This window comes from Pteropus medius, unplaced genomic scaffold, assembly GCF_902729225.1.
Source record: "Pteropus medius unplaced genomic scaffold, Ma_sr-lr_union100, whole genome shotgun sequence".
Taxonomy (NCBI): domain Eukaryota; kingdom Metazoa; phylum Chordata; class Mammalia; order Chiroptera; family Pteropodidae; genus Pteropus; species Pteropus medius.
In genome coordinates, this window is record NW_024352789.1 from 1,808,260 (window position 1) to 1,808,754 (window position 495).

A 495-nucleotide genomic window follows, 5' to 3' on the forward strand; every position below is an offset into this window, starting at 1 on the left:
GACCGTTAATAGCACTGATCCCTGACAACCGGGCCCTGGGGCCGGCCCGTCCTGGCCAGTGGACCTGGTTCCTCAGACCTGCTGGGTGTCCGCCATTTCCCCTCGTTCTTCAAACCACACTCTTCCTTGTCGAGATGGGGGGCACGGCTTCGGGGCGAGCCTTCCCGCTGCGTGTCAGGGTGTGGGGGGGTCGCGCCTGGGTGTCTGGCGATGCCTTCGTTTGGGTTGATCCTGTGCTCGGGGGCTCCCGGCGTGAGTGCCTCGGAACCGCTGGCCACGTCTGGGAGGGGTTCCTGGGGCCTGGCCTTCCGTTCTAGGGGCACCGTCCAGGCAAGATCAGATGCCCCTTAAATCTCCATGTTGCCCCCTAACTCAGGGCTGGGCCTCGAGGTGCGTAGTTGATGAGCATCTGCTGATTAGCCAAAGAGAGGATGAGGGCTGAGTCACGCCCCAGGGCAGACGTGACCCCATTTAGTTTTCCGTGGAGAGCGGCTT